The sequence below is a fragment of the Mobula hypostoma genome, chromosome 9 (assembly GCF_963921235.1).
Source record: "Mobula hypostoma chromosome 9, sMobHyp1.1, whole genome shotgun sequence".
Taxonomy (NCBI): Eukaryota; Metazoa; Chordata; class Chondrichthyes; order Myliobatiformes; family Myliobatidae; genus Mobula; species Mobula hypostoma.
In genome coordinates this window covers 12,307,413-12,318,005 of record NC_086105.1, presented here as the reverse complement: position 1 = coordinate 12,318,005, position 10,593 = coordinate 12,307,413, and the positions used below count along the sequence as shown (strand labels likewise).

The window sequence follows — 10,593 nt, the reverse complement described above, 5'->3', positions numbered from 1 at the left end:
TTCGAACCATTCCACATCTGTTGAGCATCCTTGTAGATTACAGTTTGGTCTGGAATCTCCACTTCACCTGTGAGATGGATTTCCAGAGAATATACTTGCACGTCTTGTAGCTTTCTTGGTCTTCAAACTTGAATACCTCTGATCTGGCCCTCAGCAAGTTTCAGATCTCATGGTTCATCCAGGACTGCTGACTGGGGAAGACTCTGAATGAGTTAGTGGGACACACTCAAGTACATTTGTTTTAGAATGTAGGTAAGTAGCTATTCCTGTTCTGACCTGGTCTGTGTTAAGTTCTGATAGTGGTGTAATGCATTTAATCAGAAGATGAAAATCTGTTTCTCAAACTTATGTTTATGGGTTTTATTGGAAGAGAGTAAGAGGGCACACATGAACGGATGGAAGGGGATGAAGAATTAAAGTGGAGTGTTGCTGGAAACTAAGGAGATTGAACAGAGGCAAAGAAGTCGTGGAGACATAGAACACTGCAGCACAGAAAATGGCCATTTGACCCATCTAGTCCACGCTGGCCTGGTTTTCTGCCTGGTCCTATCTACCTGCACCAGGACCAGGACCATAGGTGGGTGCAGGTAGATAGGACTTGTTCATGCATTTAATGTTTTCTAAAATCTGCCCTTCTGCTGGCAGCCCGTGCCACCTTACACCACCCTCTGAGTGAAGAAGTTCCTCCTCAGATTTCTCTTAAATATTTCAGTGTTCACCCTAAACCCTATTACCTAATCAAGCCCAACTTGATTTTTTTTTCCCAATGTAGAGTGGAAGTCCTTGGGCATATGAGGCTGAATGTGTACTGGGAATCACAAGTGGACGGTGAATGACACCTGAGGTGCATTTTTAGTATCATTAAAAGGACTATTGTCTGAATTTATAGAGTCAACACAGAAACAGGCCCTTCAGTCCATCTAATCCATGTCAAACCATTTAAACTGCCCACTCCCTGACCTTCACTGGGAGCATAGTCCCCCATACCTCTGCCATCCATGTACCTATCCAAACTCTGAAATGTTGAAATCGAGCTTGCATTCACCAATTGAGCTGGCAGCTCTTTCCACACTCTCACAACCCTCTGAGTGAAGAAATTTCCCCTCATGTTCCCGTTAAATCTTTCACCTTTAACCTATTATTCAACATTGCAAGAAATGCATTTACAAAATTCTTTCCCTTGCACTCAGCTCTCCTTTATGCATCGGCTTCAAAATGAAGAAAACTCAAGTCACTCTTTATTTATTGCTGAAACAATATATACATTTCAAAACATTGTTTACTCCATATCTGCTGTTTGACAATGTTAAACTTACTACAGCTACTAATGGAGGGTCTTGGACTGAAGTGTTGACTGTTTATTCCCCTCCATAGATGCTGTATGACTTGTTGAGTTTCTCCAGCATTTTGTTTGTGTTGCCCTGAATAATATGTTCATCCGTTGAAGATTGATACACACATAATGCGGCAGTTGTTTTATCAAGTTCATTTATACGGTAATGAGAAGTGTCAACTACTGTGACAAATGAGATGTGAAAACTTCAAGAAGCTGCTTGCTCAGCTAAGGCTTCCCATTAAATCTGAAATTAACGAGCAAGACTATTCAAGGTGCCAATTGACCGACTATATTGTGGTGCAGTAAAACAATCTTTCCTCCCTAAACTCACCTTCAGAATGCAAAATAAATAACTCACCTTCATTAGTGTGAAACGTTAATTTATTTCCATATTATTTGTTGTCACATCCATTTTTTTAATGTGAATAGCTGAGAAACGTTTATGTACTAAGATATTATACATAAAAGCGAGGAGGTAGAATTATTAAGAAACTTAGATTGAGTGGACAGCCAGCGATTTTTTTCCCAGGATGGAAGTGGCTAATACAAGGGGGTATAATTTTAAGGTGATTTAGAGGAAAGAATAGAGGTGAAGCCAGGGGTAAGTTTTTACACTGAGAGTAGTGGGTGCATAGAACATCCAGCTAGAGGTGGTGGTAGAGCCATATACATTAGGGCCATTTAAAAAAAACTCTCAGATAGGCACATGGATGAAAAATAGAGGGCTATGTGTTAGGGAAGGGTGAGGTTGATCTCAGAGTAGGTTAAAAGGTTGGCACATTTTGGGCCAAAGACTCTGTACTGTGCTGTACTGCTCTATGTTCGAAGTTCTGTGTTAAAACTGTGGTTGACATACCTATTATTTTCTGTCAGTGGTGACACTTGCTGCTAATATTATAGGTGTCCCCCGCTTTTCGAATGTTCGCTTTACGAAACCTCGCTGTTACGAAGACCTACAGTAGTTCCCTGTTTTCGCTAACAGAAGGTGTTTTCACTGTTACAAAAAAAAAATCAGCGCACGATAAAAGGCAGCGCGCTCCCCGAGCAGCCGCTCTCCCCCGGATTCGGAACTGCATTCTCGCCGGCATTGCTTTAACACATGCCTGTGAGCAGCCGCTAGCAAGATGAGTTCTAAGGTATCGGAAAAGCCTGAAAGAGCTCGTAAGGGTGCTACACTTAGCGTAAAACTAGACATAATTAAGCGTTTTGATCATGGTGAACGAAGTAAGGACAAAGTAAGTTTGGCTTGTGGAAGCTGACGAAGATGATGTTGAAGAGGTTTTGGCATCCCGTGACCAAGAACTGATAACAATCGAAACCAAATTCATTAGCGCAATGAACGTGAAGCAACTGCGCGAGATTTTATTTCGGCTTTTTTCTTAAAGACGTGCTGTCTGCCTCCCGGCTACCGCTGCACCCCTGCATGCTTCGTGGATTGGGATCGGGTCGCTGCCCGGAGGGTGGGGGGCACTGCACCACCCCAACCTGTGACAACTCAGCCTAACACACCATCGTCAGTGTGCTCGGCGCTGTCCCGATTCCGGTAAGTGATACTACACCGTACATACATTATTTCTGCTTTATATCGGCTATGTATTTTTACGTGTTATTTGGTAGATTTAGCAGCTTCATAGTTTAAAGGTTACTGGAGAGAGTGTTTTTGCCAACAGCGCCTGCGTGAGATTTTCTGCTGAGGGCGCTTGCGTGAGATTTTCGCTACGGAGAACAGTGCCAGCAAGGATTGTGGAAAAGTATTTCTGCTTTATATAGGCTGTGTATTTATCATATCGTTCCTGCTTTTACTATATGTTAGTGTTATTTTAGGTTTTATGTGTTATTTGGCATGATTTGGTAGGTTATTTCTGGGTCTGCGAACACTCACAAAATTTTCCCATAAAAATAAATGGTAATTGCTTCTTCACTTTACGACATTTCGGCTTACGAACCGTTTCATAGGAGCGCTCTACCTTCGGATGGCGGGAGAAACCTGTTTTATTACTGGCATAAATAATATCCACATCACAAGGATCATAGAATTGCAGTGACACATAAGGCAACGATTGTCCATTGAATTCATCTGTCCATTGAATTCATCTGTCCAGGCAGAAGAATATCATTGGGTCCATTCCCTTACCCTTTTCCCAGTGCCTTGCAACTAATTTGCAGTCAAGCATCTATCAAATTTCTTATTAATGCCATTGGGTTGATCCTGTTTCCAATATCTGAACAGTGATGACTGCTGTTTTATATCCAGAGATTTGATAAGAAGCTGTGGCAATGTTTATGACAGAAAGTAGAAGCTGGTGATATAGGAGGCAACATATTAAGATGGATAGAAGATTGGCTGGCCCATAGCTTCCATCCCTTCAATGACTAAAACAAAAACAAAATTTTAGGAGTATTAGCAATGAAAAAATTGACAGAAAGCCAAACAGGAGTAGATGGCAAAAATGTAATCAAAAGGCCTGATTTCAGAATCAGGTTTAATAACACCAGCATCAGTTGTGAAATTTGTTGTTATGCAACCACAGTACATTGCAATACATAATAATAAAAACTGTAAATTACAATATAAAGTTAATTCAAATAAATAGTACAAAAACATAGTGAGGTAGTGTTCATGGGTTCAATGTTCATTCAGAAACCTGATGGCAGGGAGGAAGAAAATGTTCCTAAATCATTGAGTGTGTGCCTTCAGCTCCTGTATCTCTTTCCTGATGGTAGCAATGAGAAGAGCAAAAACCAGCATAAAAGACATAACGTGAAAGGGAGGCAGGTGCATTTGAGAGTGGATTTTTGATCACAAAGCCTTGGTAGCTGAAAGCACAGTTGTCAAAGATTGAGCAATTAAGTTAAAATGTAAAAGAGGTATGTTGTGCACTGTGATTGGAAGGATTGTATGGCTGGAGTAAGTTATGCAATGGAAGCATTTATTGTTCATCCCTAATTCCTCTTAAGAAAGCATTAGTGAGTTACCTTATAGAACATCGACATAGAAATCTACAGCACATTACAGGCTCTCTGGACCCCAATGTTGTGTCAACCATGTAACCTACTCTAGAAGCTGCCTAGAATTTCACTACTGCATAGCCCCCTATTTTTCTAAGCTCCATGTACCTAAGAGTCCCTTAAAAAACCCTATTGTATCCAGCTCTACCACTTTTGCTGGCAGTACATTCCATGCACCCACCACTCTGTGTGAAAAACTTATCTCTGATGTCCCCCCATACTTACTTCCAAGCACCTTAAAGCTATGCCCCCTTGTGTTTGCCATCTCAGCCCAGGGAAGAAGCCTCTGACTATCCACATGATCAATGCCTCTCATCATCTTATACACCTCTGTCAGGTCACCTCTCATCCTCCGTCGCTCCAAGGAGAAAAGGCCGAGTTCACTCAACCTGTTCTCCTAAGGCATGCTCTCCAATCTTGAAATATTGGACTCTTTCTGAGTGAAGGCACGTGAAATATTGGACTCTTTCTGAGTGAAGGCACGCGAAATATTGGACTCTTTCTGAGTGAAGGCACTCCCACAGAATCATTGGGTTGGGAATTTGAAATTAAGATCCAGCCAGGATGTCAGTTAAATTTAGAGGAAGATGAGGATGATAATGTTCTCGTCCAGCCGCAACACTGGAGTTTATGGTGGTAGACGCCAGGTTTGGGAGGTGCTCCTGGAGCAGTCTTGGCAAATAACTGCAGCATAATTTAAACTGGTACTCAAAGCTCCCACTGTATGCTGGCAGTGGAAGAAATGAATGCCTGAGGTCTGCTTTAAACTAAATGGTGTTAAGCCTCCTGAGAGTTGATGGCACTAACTAATCCAAGTACATGCCTTGTCAATAGTGGAAATGCACTGGTTTGTCAGCTGAGTCATTTTTCATCTCCATCCTCTGACTCACGATTGTAGTCATTATAATTACATTTATCTGTCTAACTATCAATTCATTTATTTATTTATTGAGATACAGTGCAGACTAGGCTCTTCCGGCCCTTCGAGCCACGCTGCCCAGCACTCCCTCGATTTAATCCTAGCCTAGTCATGGGTCAATTTACAATGACCAGCTAACCTATCAACCGGTACATCTTTGGGCCGTGGAAGGAAACGGAAGCATCTGGAGGAAACCCATGTAGTCATGTGGAGAACGTACTAACTCCTTACAGACAACAGTAGGCATTGAACCCAGTTCCCTGGTACTATAAAGTGTCACGCCCACCCCCCCATTCATGATTGGTTCTGATTAATTTTAGTGCAAATGTGACTCCCAGATTACGGATGGTGGGAGATACAGCAATGGAAATGCTATTTAACGTTAAGAGTAGATAGTTAAGCTCTCTCCCTTGTTGAAGAGAATTACTAATTTTCTTTGTTGTGCATTTTACTTATTAGCACGTATCTGAATGCTTTCTAACCTTGCTACATGCAGGTGCAACCTGCTTCATTTGCTAAGAAATAGCCAATGGAGTTCATCACTGGGCAATCGTTATTGAATAGCTTCATTTTTCGCCTTACCATGAAAGTCCTTGAGAAAATAACTGAGCAGGACTGGAACAGAGTATTGCTCAGGGGAAATCCTGGAGTGATGTTCTAGGGTGGTATGGTTTACTTCAAACAACTACAACCGTCTTTTATATCATATATGATCACCCCTGGAGATTTTTCTATTGCTTAATGATGTCTAACCTCCAAGAGCACCACAAGCTTGTCATGGTTTGGAGGTTTGCATACCTCATTGACCTGGAGAGCTATGTTGGATGGAATAAGGGCTTTGTGCTTTGGCTCTTGGTAGGGTCACCCATGCCAAATGGGTCAAAGGTTAGAGGCCAGACTAAGAGTAGTCCGCCAGTTGTCCAGGTTCAGGTGCTCATCTCAGAGCTAACAGCCCTGACTGATAAAACTAAATTATTACAGAAAGAGCAATGAAAAATCCTCCTACGTCTGAGTGTGACAGTATTCCTGGCATGATGAAGGAAACCCTGACCACCGCTAGAGATGGAGGACCTTCATTGCTGCCATCGTGGCATAATGGGCAGTAAATAATTAATGTCGAAGGATTGACTTCAGTAAGGCCTTTGATACAGAGCCCACATGAGAGATTTATCCAAAAGGTTAGAACCCATGATACTTAAATGTAAATGTAGCTCCATAAATCAAATGCATTTTCAAGAATTATGTTATTCTCTATAAGGCTGACAAATGGTGAAAGTTCTGTTATGGTCATATGCTGCTTTTTTGTATCATAGTGCATTGGTAGTGATGTTAAAGGATTTCCATTTGGATGGCAGCAATCAGCTTGTACCTGACTTTACCAGCAGACTTAATTCAATGTGATTACATTTGGAATATTGAAAATTTTTTCATTAATGTCTGATAGACTAATTAAATTGTGAGGAAGACTGATACTTAACTGATCTGCAAATAAATCCAGACAGATGCACGCAGCAAACAATATAATTTGCTGATTTTGGAAATGTTGAAGTTCATAATGAATAATGCAATTTGCCTATAAATCTAACAGCTCTGCAAGACACATAAATGGACACAAACTTAAAAATAGCCTCAATTAAACCCTGTGTGAATGGTTGCATTACATAGTTTAATTGAGCAGGTGCCAAAACAGATTGGGTTCATTCCACATGGACAGCTTTTCGGTATCCCAAACTCAGTTTGCAACATTTCCAATCTTATTTTTGTTGTGTAAGTCAATTTTCTAGCATAGGAAGAACAATGAAAATCTTGATCTAGTCTTTAAAGGGGAAAACCATAACATGCAAAGGAAATGTATTTCCATCGGCTGTGTTTTGAATTGGACAATGCACTTAGTACTTGATATTGTTCCTTACTCCACTTAATGTATTGGACCCACAGGAGGTGTTGTGATGACATCCAGCTGACACCTAATGAGAAGTGTCTAAAATAAATATGAAACTGAAGGTGGGAGCCTAAGGAATCGATCACAAATAAGAGATCATGCCTTGTTCTCATTGCCACCATTGGGGAGGAGGTACAGGAGCCTGAAGGCACACATTCAGTGATTCAGGTACAGCATCTTCCTCTCTGCCATCTGTTTTCTGAACAGACTTTTCACCCATGAACACTATATATATATATATATATTTACTGTAATTCACAGCTTTTTTTCTATTATTGTGCTTTGCATTGTCCTGCTGCTGCAAAGTCAACAAGTTTTACAACGTATGCCGGAGTTATTAAACCTGATTATGAAGTGTTGGCTACTATCCTCCCTCATCTACCTGGCCAAAAAATTATTTTCCTCCATTGATACATCCAATTATTGACCGAGAGGTATCTAACCTGCCTGGGCCTTATAGCCCAGGCGTTACTCATACAATGTTAATGAGTCCTGATACTAAAATGAAATTACTTCAAAGTGTAGTTCCCAGGATATACTCAGCTAATTCACATCACTTTTACATTATATCAGATTGCAGCCATTCATTCACTGCTAATGCCGTGGGAAAAATCAGCACAAACCATCGTTCAAAAAAACTTACATATTACATTCTAACAACTTACACAGGTGATCTCCATGCTTGCTGCCCTCACCTGACTTTTTTTAAAGTTGATAGGAAGGCACAGATTTCATATGGAAGCTGTCCTTTGCTGGATATTTCTTTAGATGCATTTCGAAAGTTGGGAAATATGTCATTGCAGCGACAGAAGCTGTTTATCTTAGCCCTTTCTTTCCACAGCAGAAATAATTGACCAGGGTAATAACAAAGGTAAAACTTATTATCCTGGTCATCAGTTAATCAACAACTAGTCTTGGTAAAAATGATAACCAAAAAACTATCCATTTTCACAAAAATCCAGCTGACCCATGAATATCCTTCTGGAATGTGGTTAGTACTTTTGACACCTTACATCTTGTGTCCTCAGCTGACTCGGTGGGAATAAAGCTAGCCGAGACCTGGTACCTTGAAAAGCTTAATGAAAGTAAGTGGGCAGCAGAAATTACTCGGCTTTGAAAATGACTTTTGCTAGATAGTTCATCAAAAATATACAGGGAAAAATAAATCAGTGAGGGTGACTAAGGTAAATGAGGCAATCAGAAATCTCATTCATGAGAAGAGCCGAGCTCTATAATCTAGCATGTCCTTTGTCACCAATTCTCCCTTTGATTTGACTGTGACACTTCATGTTTCCACAGCAGCAACGTGTCTGTTTTTTCCCCTTATTCGTTTTTACCTCCTTATAATCTTCATCACTGTGTTTAGTATTGCCTAAATATAATTTCATATCTCATGAGACAAGCTCCAAAACAGAAACAACATGCATTTCTAAGTTTAATAAAAAATATTCCTTAAATCTGTGGGATTTGGATAATATTGATCACTTAACGGACCCTAATTCCAAAAACATTCAGAAAAGACAGGACAAAACCCTGGGACAGACTTTGAGCATTTGCAAAATAGTTCTATGCCTTTTCACTTATTTTATCTTGATTTTCCACCTTGCTGATTCAAATGCGCTTCACTCCAATGCTTTTGTCCTCACATCTTTCCATGCTTTCATGCTGTTTTATTTCTTGAGTGCTCTTCATTGTCACATTGGTTTTTCAATTTTCCAAAATACTTGTTGGAGCTTATTTCATCTTTGAGGACCTCCCATGTTGTGTTAGAACACTGGCTAGTTAACTACAAAAGGCTGAGCCCTCGTCCCCCCCCCCCCGCCTTTGTTGTTTTGTTTAGAGCTGTGGTTTGTCATTCTGCTTTCTCTCTTCGCAGTGGCCAGCTCAGCTGTTCCACTCTTTCAGATTCCTCACAGCTGCCATGCTTTTGTTTCACTTCTATTCTTGACTTGGACAGCACAGGAGGATGAAGGCTGGGGGTCAGAAACCACACTGCAAAACAGTGAGATTAGTTTGTGGGACTAAGTATTACAATTTAAAACCAAATTGAAAAACCCTTAAGCATTACTAATGTAAATGTACTGTATAGCTGCATTCTAATATTGATCTGGTTAAAGAGCCAAATTGAATTGCTTATATAAATGATGCTTCAAGAGCTATTTTTCTACATGTGCAGATCCTGGTTTGCTGACCTTTTATTTCAGAATTATATATGTCTATTTGTTGAACGGGTAATAAATACTTAAATCAGATAGCTAATTAGAGTTCCCTTGCAACAATAAAAGGCTGGAATCCTAGAAAGTATTCCGCTGACCCTTTCGCAATTACTATTTGCCTGAGGCTCTGAATAAGATTCTTTTTTCCCCACCCATCGGTTCCAGCCATATAAAAAAAAATTGTTTAGAGACTATGGGATTTCTCTAGCAAAATTTCTTCTATCCTGATTCCTCTCCAAACACATTTAAACTTAAAGCCTTAAATTTGTAACAGCAATCATATATTGGCATTTGCCCAGCTGTCTGCTCAGACTTGGCAGAACTCAGTATGTGCACAGATTTATCAGCACAATCTGTATTAATGAGCGAGCTGTGAAATGAACATTTCTATAAATACAATTTGAGACTATTTGCTTTGTGAAAAACTTTATATTGTAAACTAAAGCAAATTGATCTACATGGCTTTGTATGCACACAATCATTTCAGAAACTCTTTGTCTGAAGTGGGAGTTATATGTCACTCTGGGGAAATCAAAAGAATGCTTCTTAATATAGAGAATAAATAGTTTAAAATGATGCTCATTATCTCTTCTTTCAGTTAGTCCTGACGAAGGGTCTCGGCTCGAAACGTCAACTGCACTTCTTCCTATAGATGCTGCCTGGCCTGCTGCGTTCCACCATTTTGTGTGTGCTGCATGAATTTTCAGCATCTGCAGATTTTCTCATGTTTGCGAGTTTAAAATGAAAGATTGTTTATGGTTGTTCTCTTTGGGTTTCAACTCATAAAAGAATGACAGCACTACATTTCTTCTAAATTTATGTTTATCACTGCTTATTGAAGATATATGGCTGATCCAAACCATTAAGTACTCAGTCGGATATAATTTTCAAGGTTTTACTAATGACATCTGAAAACATATTAACATACTTTATAGGCTAATTTGCAATTTGAATATTTTTGCTGGTTGCAAAAGCTGCGTAATCCCTCAGTGATTAAAATTTCAGCAAATTATACTTGCTGAACAACAGGACAGAACTAATTTCCTTCCAAGTGCATTACTGATGCTGTAAGTACAAAGACCCTGAATTTATGAAGCTCAATTTAACATCTGAGAATATAACTACTTTTGAATTTTAGTGGTTGAAATTCACTTGCACAGGAGCACATCAA

At 39.8% G+C, this 10,593-nt stretch overlaps 1 long non-coding RNA gene across 1 annotated transcript; it reads left to right on the top strand.

Moving 5' to 3' along the window:
* The first annotated feature begins 2,580 nt into the window (after window positions 1-2,580).
* LOC134352312 (uncharacterized) lies at window positions 2,581-10,220 on the top strand. Its single transcript, XR_010019369.1, has 3 exons — window positions 2,581-2,879; window positions 7,203-7,374; window positions 10,021-10,220. It is a non-coding gene; the product is annotated as an uncharacterized LOC134352312 (long non-coding RNA).
* Window positions 10,221-10,593: the final 373 nt, after the last annotated feature.